Raw genomic sequence first — 14,535 nt, forward strand, 5'->3', positions numbered from 1 at the left:
GGATTCTTTCTTTTTGTGTACTATGGACTTCTCAACATGTTCCAAACTAAGAAAGAGAGAAATCCATTAAAATTAGAATTTTAAGTCATAAGTCAGCCTGGTGGCTCTTGGTGGAAGCTGTGGCCGGGGGAAAGATAGTTAAAAATCACAGAGAAATTTTTCGAGGAGTTATAAATTGAAGTTTATTTGGCAGTCTGGAGAAGCCTATGGATTCCTTCTCAAGAAGCTATTTAAACGCAAAAAAGGGAACATATAAGATTATAAAATAAACAACTTATATTGAAAAACACCTAAGATAGTTTAAAAAATTTGTGGGTGGAACAATACATGTGTTTCTTTATTGATGCATTAAAGAATAAGATTTATTGGCAGAAATAATAACTTTTGTAATTTGACAGTAGTGATGAGTGCAAATGATATTTCAAGAATGCTTCAATAAGTTTTATGTGATTAAGAATTACTTGTGATTCTAGTGACAGCGTCACATAAACTGCTAAGAGTACTGAGGTTTTGGGCAGCCCGGGTGGTTCAACGGTTTAGCGGCACCTTCAGCCTAGGGCCTGATCCTGGAGACCTGGGATCGAGTCCCATGTCAGGCTCCCTACATGGAGCCTGCTTCTCCCTCTGCCTGTGTCTCTGCCTCTCTATGTGTCTCTCATGAGTAAATAAATTAAAAAAAAAAAAAAAAAAGAGTACGGAGGTTTTGTTGTATTCATCATAGAAAGAAATGTTAGAATTTCAGTAAAAAGTTGACTAAAAAAGGTATATCTTATATTTAATACATATTCTGTACAATATAATCTATACATATACCCAAATTCATTCATACTCCACTAAAATCTTTCCATGGTTCTGTTGGAGGAGAAAGGGATCCAGAAATCTTAGGTTAAGAACATTCAGCTAAGGGATCCCTGGGTGGCGCAGCGGTTTAGCGCCTGCCTTTGGCCCAGGGCGCGATCCTGGAGACCTGGGATCGAATCCCACATCGGGCTCCCGGTGCATGGAGCCTGCTTCTCCCTCTGCCTGTGTCTCTGCCTCTCTCTCTCTCTCTGTGACTATCATAAATAAATAAAAAATTAAAAAAAAAAAAAGAACATTCAGCTAAGAGAAAGAGGTGGCTTGTTGCTTTCATTCTTTTTTTTAAAGATTTATTTATTTGAGAGATAGAGAGTGCACACAGGCAGGGGGAGGGATGGAGGGAGAGAGAAAAATCCTCAAGCAGATTCCTGGATGAGTGCAGAGCCCAACACAGGGCTCAATCTCACGACTTTGAAATCATGACCTGAGCTGAAATCAAGAGTCATTGCTCAACTGATTGAGCCACCCAGGTGCTCAGACCACTGCTTATACTGCGCTTTTTCTGTCTGAAAGACTCCTCTCACCTGTTCTTCACATAACTGACTCCTCATCCCTTGTGACTCAGCTTAAATATTACTCAGAAATGCTTTCCCAGAAGCCATCTCTGAAAGAGGCCTTCCGCCATTAAGCTCTATGATGAGCTCCATAATGACTGAGCTTGTGTCTGTCTTGATCCTCTCTGTAGCCCTGTGCCTACCACCTCTCTGTAGCCCTGTGCCTACCACATAATAAGCTCTATATAAACAGTCTTTAAATGAGCCATTGGATAGGGAGCAACTGAAGAGACCTGGGCTATATTCATGCCAGTAAACAGTGCTTCAACTTTCAGTGTGGTATGGATTTTATTAAGACTGTTCCCAGACTTGTTTTGGAGTTGTTGGAAAGCCAAACACCCTGCTTACATGAAAATGTCTGCAAGGTAGAATTTAGCCATTCTTCAAGCACTAGGAGGACCCCCTCTCTGGTCTAGACTGGATCAAATAAAGCAAGACAAGAATGTCAAATTCTGGGCTGTGCTATGACTATTCACATTCATGTGGGCTGTAGGCAGTGCCTAGGAAATCCACAGGTGATGCATCTACAAAGTCAGTATTCAGCTATCATTTCATTTCTAAGCAACACAAGTGATGGAAGAGATACTCATCTAGCATTCAGGAACATGACTTCTAATTCCGATTTTTCAGGTTTAACTGAGTGATTTTAAGCACGTCAACCTCTTTGAGCCTTAATTTTTTTTCATCTTACAAATGGCAATTTTAAAATATCTGCTATGGCAGAGAACGCACCTACCAAGCAAAATCCATTCTTTCCTTTACTCTGAATAGAAGACTGGACTACAATTCCAAATTTCCCTCAAGGCTCATGTGGTTAGGTGATTAAACCTTTGCCAACAGAATGTAAGTACTAGTGTTGCTTGTAATCTGCTTTATTGAGATGTAGGTAACATAAACACTGTATGCTTCAGGTATGCAATGTAACAATTTGATGCAAGTATATATTGCAAATCATCACTATTGTTAAGAGAGAAAAGTGCGTATTAGAGTGCCTGACACATACTTATTATTTATTTATTGAATTAATGAATAAACATCTTGCTGATAAAAAGCCTGAGATTAAAAAAAGATTCTATTCAACACAACTACACTTGGCAAAATACTTGTTTGGCCAGGGAAAACCTTTAATCGATTCACCTGAGCTCATACAAGTAAAATCAAACTCCTAGATAATGAGCCTCTTTCAAGAAGATTCTTGTTTTTCTTTTTGATAGATTTCTACCAAAATAAATTATAAAATATTATACATTTTGAAAAAAGGAAAATAGACCCTTAATCTCATCATCCAAACACATTGCGTTCCAACTACAGCCATGTCTATTTTTGGTAGAGGTAAACCTGTTTTTTCTTATTTTTATTTTTCTTATTTTTAAAAATATTTATTTATTTATTCATGAGAGACACAGAGGCAGAGACATAGGCAGAGGGAGAAGCAGGCTCTTCGCAGGGAGCCCAATGCAGGATTCAATCTGGATTCTGGGATCACGACCTGAGCCGAAGGCAGCCGCCCAACTGCTGAGCCACCCAGGCATCCCTTTTTATTTTTAAAATAAATTTTAATTTGTACTTGGTAAGGAAAGCACAGACTTGGTAATTCTCCAGAAGTGATTCCATCAAAAAACCACCTAATACTTCTAACAGTTCCAATTTAATTTTGCCAAGGGGTTCCATTCTTATTAAAAAGTATACCAGGGAGAGGAGGTGATTTTCATAAGAAAGTATGTGGGGGTGTTAATTCTCGCTACAATTAGGGTGATCAAGATCGCAAATGTCACAATCTTTCCACTTGCAATTTAAAAGCTATCTTGTGGGTCTTACAAAAGTTACATGGAGAGCAAATGAGTGTATACAGATCTTTTTCAAGGATATAAATGAATTCAATGATTAATGCAACAAATATTTATTGAGTTCCCACTATGTTTTAAGCAGGATGTGAACCATAAAACAGTCTCTATCCTTGAAAAAATTAAAGTAGGAATGAAAGACAAGACAACACACTGTGGTGATCTCAGAGGACAAATGAGGCCAGGGGCAGTAGCTGGAGAAAATGAGACATGGCATCTGGCTGAGGATCCGGCAGGTAACGGGGCAGACAGTGGTCCAGGATCCCCAAACATGTGGACCAGAATCAACAGAAGCAAGAAAGGGCATGGTATTCATGGGAATGCAAGTTATTCTGATAGGACATTAAGAGAGCCACTGGTGGTGAATGTCTAAGAATGAGAAGTAGAGGTCAGATCACGAAAGAGTGGATAGACTTTCATAGAGCAGTGATGGTGTTTGTTCTGTGCTACCTAGGACAGCACCTGGTAAACAGGCATTCCACCTGTGTTTGTGGAATGAATTAACCTACATCATGCTACACAGTTGACCCATAGTGCTTGGCCTCTCATTACAAAGGAAGAGTGTACACAGCTGCGAAAGACAACTATTCCTCTTTCTAGAGATTGCACCTATGATGGTGCTTATTGCCATGCTGGGTGTGCCACGTGACCAACTCTTGCTTCTCAGCTCAGGGATGCTGTTTTACTACTGGTAGTCCTGAACTGGTAAATAGTAGGGTCAGACACATTGAACTCTAATCTGCAAAATGCCCCCTTATCTCAATCTCATTTGTTAATGGCATCAAGAATTTCACACATATATCTTCTCAGGACATGCTTGCAAATGTGATGTATTCATGCCACTTCCAATTCCCAATCCTAAAGGCAGAGAACCGAGGCAGATGGGGAGAGATGTGAGGGAGCTGAGGAGGGAAAGGACCTAAGAGGAAAGGCTCTGAAGACTTCTACTCATTTCTTGTCCTTGATTCTATTCTTCTCTATGTTTTGAAACTACTTTTAGTTGAAATTGAGCATCAATGATGTAGAAGTACCAGAAGTCCTACCTTCTAGGGAGATTAATGGATTAATAAACCAGATCTAGCAATACTGAATAATTTGGAGGCAAAAACAGACTTGACTCACAGCAGCCCAGCAGGGTGGCTTACTTTGGAAACATTTTGCCACCGCTCTGCTGGGCATACTAACAATGCACAGTGCAGGCTGACTCCATGGGGGAAGTGCATGGATTCAGCTGCTGAAGAGTGATGTGAAATTAAAGAGAGAATGAAATGTGTGATCTTACTTAATCACACCTGGTGCTTCAATTTCTCAATAACAGCACCCTGCTCCACTGTGTCAAATTGTGTGTGTGTGTGTGTGTGTGTGTGTGTGTGTATGAATTACAGCTAGGGGATAGATTTACTTTCTGATGCTGCCAATCCATCGCAGGGGATCTAATATGCAAATGACAAATGAGGTCTCCTCATAAAGAATTTGAGAGTAATTACCCTTGGGCCTGGACTGGCATAAAATTACCATAACTGAGGGGTAGGCAGTAAAATGTCACCACCTAAAAGAGGCTCAAACCTCATGGTCTCAGGTTGAAGGCGGCTTGGGGAAGACGATGTATTTCAGTACCCAAAGTATACTCCAGGCTATAATCTTCTTCTGGCCTAATGGCCAAGTGTGTGATTCATGTTGCTTCAGATTTCCAGGAGGATAAGAGATACCAAAAAAAAGGGAGAATGAACCATTTCAGCTTATTTAGGAATGCATGTTCATGAGTTTAAAAGTTCATAAATCTGCACTAGAATTGATATTTAGGGAGATCACCTCTCCCTCCCTAGCCCATCACTAGAGAACTGCTACTTTATGGCTTCTGTGGGTTTATACTGAGTATCAAACACAATGTATTTCTGTAAGGACCTGTGCATACTTCCCTGGCTAGTAGATACTTTATGGCAAGGAGGTCCTCAAGGATAGCAAAATGCTTCATCTAATGTAAAAATGGTTACTATAATTAAATGTTCCATTTTCTGCATTTTCTGGGGTAGGGGTTGAACTTTACATGATTCCATTTAGCAGTAAAAAATAAATTCTTAAGTATAACTAGCTTAACACTGTCAGCTTCATATTGCATTTACAGTGAAGCAGATCAAAAATGAGAACTAGACAATAGCTATTTTGATCCTTTCTAGGGAGTAAACACATGGTGGCCTGCAAACATGCACATGAGTGATCCCCAAAGATGCCCTGCTAATTTAGAGAAGATTTGTTTAAAGAGATTGATTTAGTGAAAGGAATTACAGAGGGAATACATGAATGGACTGTTCAGAATTCTGACCTAATCAATTTTCAGAAGCATGGGTTTTCAATATATACATTTAAAACAATCTCCTAAAAATAATCCTTAACTGCCAGGGATTCAGGTAACTGAAAGTCCTCCTTGTTTCTCTGCTGCTTTTGCAAACCCTGAGTTTGTTAGCTATCTTGGTAGTGCTTAGGTCATAGCTATTGTGACCCTCTGATCTCCTCTGGAACTGGAGGCCTCTTGAAGGCAGAAAACCTGGCTCATTTATCTCTGTCACTCATTTTCAAAATATATGATGAAGTACCTTCATGCCATAGGTATTCAATAAACAGGTGTGAATTGGACCATTCATCACTGTAGGCCACATTATTCTGAAAAGTAATTAGTTATTTCCCAGTATCTGAAGAAACAATAGGTAAATGTCAGAGGACGTGGGGAGAGGGGGGAAAGGATGGCAGGCAATCAAATGAAGTTATATTGAAATTAATTCTCTGATATTGAAAAAGATCTACTGAATGGACCCTTTATGGTCATTGAATGGGAATCTATAAAAATAAAATGCTGATTTAGAATAAAGGCCCATCCATTTTGCTATGTGGTATATTTCCTTAGCCTACTGAAGAGTTTAAGCTGTCTTCAGTTCATGGAGTTCATGGCCTCAACTTTCTGCTGGCAGGAGGGCAGGCAAGACTGAACAGCAGGGGTGGACTGGGGCAAGATCTGGGGGTTTCATCAAAATTCTTACTTCTCCTAATCAGAAGACACATCTTCAACTTGAAAAACTATGAATGTCAGGGATGTCTTTTAAGGTTTATCAGGTCTATGTTCAATTTTTAATATGTAGACTGAGAATGATGTATTTTCAACCATTTAAAAAGTGCTTGAGATATCATATATTTATAAGCAAATCTATAATAGCCTAACAGGTTATTAACCATTCCCAAAGATATTTGGGCTCAGGAATAAGCTGGTTTGATCTCTTCAGCCTCTTTTTAGTATATAACACAACAGATATGACCATGTTCTCTCTCCACTTTTTAAACCCTGCAGAACTTGCCCTAACTTCAGTGCAACACCCAAATTCTGGTCATCATGTCTTACACAGCTCTGTAACGTGTGTTGCCCCCCATCTTCAGCCACTACCCATTTTCCTCACTGTGCCTTTATGCTGATTTCTTTAGTTTGCCAAGTTCTTCCCAGCTCTGGGCTCTTCCTCCTGGCTCTGACTTTATTGTATTGTTGTTCTTTGCTGTTTATCAGTTGGGTCTTATATTATTGGTCACTTAAGAAATCCTTCCCTTGGTACCAGTCTGGATTCCTTCTTTTGTACTATTATACAGTAACTTCTTTCCAACGGTCACTTGATGGTTTTTCATGCAATTATCTCTTTAATGTCCATGTTCCGTTCTATATTTTAAGTGTCATGACAGCTGTGAAAAGATATGTCTTATTCATTGCTGTGTCTTCAGCACCTGGCACAGCACATAACAGGTGCTTAATAAATATTTGTTGTATCACTGGACATATCTTTCAGCTTGAGTTGACTAGGTTTGGAGCATCAGGCATTGTGATGTACTGGACAGAGAGTGGACTCTGGACTGTTTGAATTTAGCTTCTGTCTTTAACAGCCAGAGGGATAAGTCACTTCAGTTCACCAAGCCTCACTGTCCTCATCACTCTAAGTGTCATGGTGCTAACCCTACCTCCAAAGAAAATGTATGCACACAGTGCTGCTTGCACTTGCAAATGACCCTGTTATGCTATTGGTAATAATGCCCTGTGTATAACTCTAGCCATTCTTTCTGGGTTTCTGGGAAAAATCTCTCATGAAAGCAAGCTCTCCACCCTTCCTCCTTTCAGAAAATGCAAAGAGAAGTAAGAACAAGGAACAGCTTCCCCTTAGTCTGAACTAGGTCACCTAACAAAGCCGTTTTAGAAGCATCTAGAAACCTGCATCTAATACTGTGTAGATGGCCTCAAACTGAGGGAAGACATACAAGTTCTCTCGCTGTCTTCCATTTGACTCTTTGGTTCAACTTTGGTTTTGATGTTTGTTTATATGTCAAAATAACACCTGGCTATTAGAGTTTGCATTTCATTGTACAACTACACAATTTATTTACCATAGCTACAGACAAATACTGAGCTTATTTTCAGTTTTTGGCTATTACTTGCCCTTTTTTTATGAACTTACTCTGACACCCAGGGGAGAGGTTTTTCCTATGGAAGGTTGAGATCTAAAGTCAACTGCGGTCTACAGGAGATAAAGGGACTCACTGATAAGGAATAACATGGAACATGTAGTACGGGGAAGAAATGCCCATGGCTCTACCTGCAATTCCAATGAAAGTGGGGCTTTTTCCCTAATCCATTTGTCACCAATGTGGACCTTCCTAAAAAAAAAATAGGAAAAAACATCCTGGAACTAGACAGGATACTGTCCCAACTCATGTAAGTTCTATCCAACTCAGATGGCTAGACATTGAGTCTGAAATCGTAGAGTCAGTCATGCTAGGTACACAGAATAATGGACAGGGTGAAGTGTACCCAAGATATGAAGAGGTGGGTCTTGATGCAAGAGCTCCCAGATGTGTAGGAAATGCTGAGTAAGGTAAAATTCTATTACCGGGTCTCCTCATAAAGCTGGCTGCTCTCCATGCTCCTCAGGCTGCTGAATAACAAGAATTATGTAATGGCATATCATGCAGCCTTCAAGGGAAGTGTGTCTGGGGATGCAGAGAAGACACCAATGACACCTTTGAAGAGTGAGCTATCAAATTGGCCCAACATGGAATAAAGAAAAGTTCCACAACACAAATCACAAACATAATATAAACACGAGGAATGAAACATAATGCATAAAAGAGAAAAGAATAGCATCCTTTAGAAAAGATTTGCCACAAGACAAAGACAAAAGTTTAATAGTAACTACTTTGTATTCTCAAGGTAATTACTCAACACTCCAAGTTGCTATAAGAGAGGTAATGAGGCAACAAACAGATAAAAAAGGGATTTTATGAAAAGAATACAAGCAAGCAAATAATTCCATTGCAGAATTTAAAACTGTATGAAAAACAGTAAAGAGCAGTGATTCCCACTCCTGAACTAAATGGAATTAGATTAGTGAAATAGGACAGTGGCTCTCAAACCTAGATGAGTAAGGGAGGGGGGGGACACTTAAAAAATACATTCCTAGGGTGAAATACAGCAGATTTTGAGTCAGTGGGTCTCAGGTGAAGCCATGAAATCTATATTTAGAAAAAGTCCCTGAAGAGGATCTGAAACTCAATCTGGTTTAGAAACTATTAAGGTGAGTGCAAACTTAAGACAATCACCCAGAGTTCAGAGGGAGAAAAAAAAGCCAAGTGGAATAAAGAAAGAGAAATAGACTAGAATCATGATTAGTATCTGTGGCATATGCATAATGGGAGTAAAGGAGGAAGCAGTCAGAATCAATGCAACAAAACCAATCTCAAAAATGTATAATGAGGGGCGCCTGGGTGGCTCAGTCAGTTAAGCATCCAACTCTTGATTTTGGCTCAGATCATGATCTCAGGGTTATGAGATCAAGTCCCAGTGTCGAGCTCTACGCTAAGTGTGCAAGCCTGCTTAAGATTCTCCTTCTCTCTCTCCCTCTGCCCCTCCCCAGTAGTCCTTCTCTTAACAAAAAAAGTCCTTCCTATAGTGAAGGAAATTGCTCTGAAATGAGAAAAATATCTCCAATTTAAAAGGTTTTCCTGTGGACTTAGTGAAAACTGAAAAATATTTTGATCTGCTGGATAGTAAGTCTTAAAAAAAAAAAAAAAAAAAAGAATCTTCCCCAAATCCAGGAAAAAGAAACATATCCCATATAAAAGAAAAAGATGTCAGTGGAATTTGTCTATGTAGTTTTCAGGGAGAATGCTTAGGCTATGATTCCCCCATTCTGTTATCTGCCCAAGCTGCTGTCAGTACGAAGTAAAAGCAACCGGAAGGCTTTTTCTGCAGGGAAAGGGTTCTAGAACACTGATATTCTCTATGGTAGCTGAGATTAACCAACATCATGGAAACTGCACAATGTTGCCATCACTAGATAGCATCATTCCTATGGAGAATGTAAATACTGTCATTCCTGAAACAAGAGGTCCAATTACATGAGAATCAACAATTTAGCAACTATAGACTGCGGATAACAACCTCAAAGAATAACAAAACCTGGGTGGGAGGGGTATTGTGGGGAGCTGGAGGAAGGAGTCTATGGTCATCTTCCATTTGTATACAGTGGTGTGTCAACATATACTGCTTAATTCCTGACAATAATTTGAGAAACAGGTTTAGAATATGGGTTTTAAACATCACTATTATTTAAAAATTCATTAGGAGCTATCAGAGGAACTTAAAACAAGTACCACCCCTTCCAAATTCCTGGAGTGGGATGGGGAAGGAGAAATGAACCAAAGAAAAACTCAGGTCATATAGCAAAACTGGCCTCCACTTAAAAAAGGGTGGGGGGGAACAACAAAAATCCAATACAGATTACGACAATAGAATAACTAAATAATCAGTTTTCTGGTTATAATATAGTAGACATATAATAATATAGACATGTTTATAAGAGTCTGAAAATATATGCACCAAAATGTTGATGGTCATTTCTGCCCGGTGGGTTTACAGTAACTTTTTTTTTTTCATAACTAAATTTAAAAACATTTCTGGCAATGATTACATATTACGTATGTGATTGAAAATAAAACATAAACCTAAAATTCCTCTTCGTTCATCTGAATGAGCACTGATCACGAAGCCACTCATTAGAACTAGAAATGACCAGCAGAGCTGCAATGGCTGAGATTGGCATTTGCTGTGATTATGCAACTTGTTTCACTAATTTGACTCATTTCCCCAAACAGGATGCACAGGTGGTGTTCATTTATTTAGTCACAACACTAATTACTCTTTACAATTGTGCTCTTCTCTGGGTTTCTCAACATAACCATCGCAACGGTAGGAAAGCGCCCTTGAATGATTGCTTGTGCGTGTGTGTGCAGAAGGTGGGGGACCTCGGCTTATAGTTAGATGAGTCTGGGTCCCCTGCCTTATGAGGGCTTAGACGGGACATTCCAGTCCCTTAGCACCATACGCTTCTAACTACACTTTAGTCTCAGCCCCCACCATGCCACAAAGAGCAAACTCCAGCCATACTGAGCAAGTCATTTCTTGACTCTTGCCGTCATGCTCGGAAGGCTCAGCCACGTTAGGGGGAGTTAGGGGTCCCTCTAGGGTCACAGCATCCTCTGCTTATCCTCTTTATTTATTTCATGTTTTATGGGGACTGCTTATTCAACTGTTCTGCAATGGAAATGTCTGCCTCAAGAGGAAAACCTGGGATGCCTGCTGGTCAGGAATGTATGGTATTTGCCTTCCAGCACTAGCAGGACGCCTGAAGAGGAGAAAATACTCAGTAGATAGTCCTGTGAGGGGGGCTTCTCTCAAAGCTGATTCACCTCAGCTCACACCCCCTTTTTCCCTTGCTCACATCTCCTTTCTTGGTGGAAGAGATCAGAAGGTCCAAGAGGCAGCATTTTGCAGCAGCTTGTTTCCTGAGCTTCTGAGTTCTGTAGAGCCAACCCTCCCCCTCTGCACAGAGATGTTTCTCCAAGAAGTTGGCAAGAGCTAAATGGCAAGTTCCCTGTGCTCTGTGGCTCCAACCTCATGGAGAATCCCAGCTCGCTTGTGCTTTCTTCTCATGTACCTCCTACACGAAGCCCCACTACTCTCTGGAAAGAAGCTGATGCCAGGCCTGTTCAGCTTTCTGTATCAGGATCATGAAACGTGTCACTACTGAAAGAGAAGGGATGTTCACAAACTCCAAGGCTGAGGTCAAAGATCTTCAAACTGAAGAATCACCTCACTTATGTCTATTTTTAGAATATGAACCAGCCATGGCTCTTTTGTTTTACAAATTTATAGATGCAGCTCAAAAAGAACTGTCATATTTTCAGGCCAGGAAAGTATTAAATAAGGTCGGACTTGACTTAGAGCAAATATAGCATGAGAATCATTAGGAGCTGAAGAGACTCTGAAAAACTGGGGTTTGTATACTTCATTCTCCACCTGACTCTTCTCTGATCACTAGTCCTCTTGTCTCTACTATATAACCTCTACTCCAATCACACTGTAGTCAGTGTCCGGATAGCCCAGCATCATGTGTCTTGTGTGTCCCATCCCTTCATGCCCACCTTGCAAACAGTCATCGTTCAAGATGTTCAAAAGCCAAAAAAAAAAAAAAAAAAAAAAAAAAAAAGTTCAAAAGCCAACTCTTCAGCAAAGCACTAATTACTTTATCCATAGTTAGAAATATAATTCCAGTCCTGGGGCAGCTAATAGTACTATGTCATTGTATTAGAATTTATCTATTTATACATCTCCATTTATATATTTATTCAATAACTAGATATTGAGCATGAAGCATGAGTCAAGGAGCTCTATGACGACCTGGCCTGTGTCCATCATTCCTAGGGCCCTAGACCTCAGCACTGCACCTGGATAGGTTACACACAGTATCTCTTTGGTGTCTGAAAAAATGACGGGAAGATAAAGCCCGGTTCTTTGAAATTCAGGGATGGCTATGCTTATCATAGATGAGTGCCTTCATATCTAAGATATGTAGGGAAAATACCATAATTTCTTTCTTTTTTAAACAGATTACTAACAGGAAGTTCTCTGATCTGAATCACATCTCCCTTAACTCAAGCCTCCTCTTGATTCCTCCTTGCTTTGAAATTACAAATGTTGTTCATCATCACTCTTCATATATGTGAAAATTATTCTAAACTTTTCTCAGCTAGTTCCAAATTCCCAAAAATGTGGTGTTGAGAATCTGTTACCTTTATCCTTTTCATAGAGGCCAATTTTCAAGGCTAGAGCTCTTATTATTTATTTTTATATTTTTTAAAGATTTGAGAGAGAGAGTGAGCACATGTGCACACACACGTAGGGGGAGGGGCAGGGGGGTAGGAGAAAGAAATCCTCAAGCAGACTTTCCACTGAGAGTGGGGCCTGACTCAGGGCTTGATCTCATGACCCTGAGATCATGACCTGAGCTGAAACCAGGAGTCAGATGCTCAATGGACTGAGCCACCCAGGTGCCTCAAGCTCTTTTTAAAATATTTTTCTCCTTGGACTGTTAAGGCCTTTGCATTATGCTGGAGTTGTGAGGCCAGAAACTTCCTAGCCCTGGTGAGGGCATGACCCTGGCTAGTGGAAGAGAAACCTCTGAGATCTGAGAAAAGTGAACAGCCCCTGCCTCTAAAGCCCTTTCTTTATCATGTAACATTCCTGATGTGGCTCATCCAGAATCTCCATTGCCGTCTCACCCTTCTGTGTCCATGTGTTCTCTCCTCCATCTGCCCGTGTGACTCTGGGGTTCTCCACTAGGGCGTTTCCCTACTCTCCTCACACATGAAGGGTTGGCTTTCCAAAGAATGGTTGTCCTGCACTACTGGGGAGGCTGGCTGCAAAGCTACTTGGTCCTAAGTACCAAATATAATATCAAAGTGTGCCTGACAAAAGATTTTTAGAAATGACTATCTCACAACCTGGTGTGTTAAGTGAATTGTGTAACTCACCTGGGAAGTTCTAACCCCCCAGTAAATCAGAATGCGATCTTATCTGGTGTTGTAGATGTAATTAGTTGAGATGAGGTCAAACTGGAGTAGTGAGGTCCCCAATCAAATATGACTAGTGTCCTTATAAACATGGGGACTATGGGCACAGACACACATGTAGGAGAATGCTGCATGAAGACTGGAATTATGTAGCCGTATAAGAAACTACCAGAAGCTCGAGAGAGGAATGGGATAGACCCTTCCCTAGGATCTTCCCATCGAACATGTCCCTGCTGACACCTTGATCTCACACTACCAGCTTTCAGAACTGTGAGATGACCCATTTCCATTGCTTTAAGCTAGCCAGTCAGTGGTACTTTATTATGGTGGTCCTAGAAAACAAATACACTAAAGGCTTTCTCATTCTATCTTGCTATCCAGAAGGTAGCCAGCCAGCTTCCCTTTAAAGTTTGTGCCAAATCTCCCAGTTACATTATGCTGTTTACTACATTAGAGAATGATTAGATGTTTGACATTGTGTCTCCACATTGAGCCAGAGGATGCTAGGAACCCAACAGGAGGGTATCCAGTTAGGTGAAGGAGGAACAGAAAGGTAGCCTGTATTCTCTGTGGTAGGTACTGCACATATTTGTTTACTCTGAAAAACCATCTTGTGATGTAAGTAGACTGTTCTTTAGTTCATGTTACAAATCAGATTTATCAAGATCAGTAATCTGCTGACAATCACAGAAGCCACAGAGCAACAATACAGACATCTGAATCCAGGCCTGCCTCCAAAGCTATTCCAGGATTTTCCTTCTGGGGAAGGTAATTCAGCATCAGGATAGGTTACTAAGGAAAGCTGGCTCCTTTCATTTTCCCAAGTGCTTAAAAACAGGCCAATTGTGCTCCTTTGTGGACAGGTTGTGTGTGGTTTTACCTGAAGTCGGGAGCACGAACAAGTAATCTTTCAAATTCCTTTGGGTCTGTGATTTTTATGATCATAGAATAGCCTTCATGAATTGAGGAAGAATGGGCCTCATGCTCCAGGAATTTCATCCATGCAGTCCTCATTTAAAATGCTCAGCTCACCAGATTAAGGGGACAAGACTATGCAACCAAGCAGGTCCCTTGAAATTGTTGGCTTTGGGCCAGTAGTCCATGTCACTTGCCAGTTCGGCTTTTCCACATCAGTGAGCATCTCTTCCATGCCCTGGGTCCCCAGGTACTCAGTGTTTTCAATCCCTTCGAGGCAGGGAGACCAAGCATGCTGTCTTGACATTCTTTCTTTAACCTTATTTCACCTTCTAGTCATCTCCTACAGGTTACGCAATAAAACTTTGACTCACTTAAGAACGTACTGCCTGTTGAAAGACAGGAATCTTGGGATATGAGATTCTAGA

The 14,535-nt window shown here is 40.5% G+C and overlaps 1 protein-coding gene across 2 annotated transcripts in view; it reads right to left on the bottom strand.

The window, feature by feature from the left end:
- Nucleotides 1–14,535, bottom strand: part of SAMD12 (sterile alpha motif domain containing 12) — a 377,648-nt gene that overhangs the window by 117,800 nt on the left and 245,313 nt on the right. The window lies entirely within an intron of this gene.

This window comes from Canis lupus, chromosome 13 (genome assembly GCF_011100685.1).
Source record: "Canis lupus familiaris isolate Mischka breed German Shepherd chromosome 13, alternate assembly UU_Cfam_GSD_1.0, whole genome shotgun sequence".
Classification (NCBI taxonomy): domain Eukaryota; kingdom Metazoa; phylum Chordata; class Mammalia; order Carnivora; family Canidae; genus Canis; species Canis lupus.